Source organism: Sphaerodactylus townsendi, linkage group LG02 (genome assembly GCF_021028975.2).
Source record: "Sphaerodactylus townsendi isolate TG3544 linkage group LG02, MPM_Stown_v2.3, whole genome shotgun sequence".
Lineage (NCBI taxonomy): Eukaryota > Metazoa > Chordata > Lepidosauria > Squamata > Sphaerodactylidae > Sphaerodactylus > Sphaerodactylus townsendi.
Window position 1 is genome coordinate 125,268,647 of NC_059426.1, and position 608 is coordinate 125,269,254.

Consider the following 608-nt stretch of genomic DNA (forward strand, 5'->3'; position numbering starts at 1 on the left):
TGCATGCTCAGAAGCTGTTTGGTCATACAAATGCTGTCTTTTCCAAGCAATCACCACAAGTGCAAAGTTTGATCATCTGGCCAAATTTATACATCCATTACATCTGTCTCCTCTTCTTACATGCACACAGCCTGGTTAAGTACAGTGGTTGCCCTCACACACACGATAAACATTTCAAAAAAAAAAATTTAGTTCAATTTCACTGGAAAAGAAAAATGAAATCTAAATCATTTTAATCAAATTAGAACTGAACTGTAGCAGCGGTGTGTATACTCAGAGGTGTATGTAGGGTGGAACAAGGCAGGGCACGGGACCTGCCTGGATGATAACCCTTGAAGGGGGTGATTCAGCCAATGTGCCCTGCCCGAACTCCATTTGGAGTTCGGTGGGGTGCACAGTTGGATGCTGAACCCCGCCAGATTGAGCTCAACATTCAACTGGGCTCACCTGCCCCAAACTCTACACAGAGTTTAGGGTTGGCATACCTGTTCAAAGTTGATCTCAGCCTGACCTTCAGAGGTGGAGCTGGGAGGGGGGAGAAGCAGAGCCACCAGGAAAAAACTGGAACTGGGCAGAGCAGCTGCTCACCCCAATTTAAAGCTGGGCTC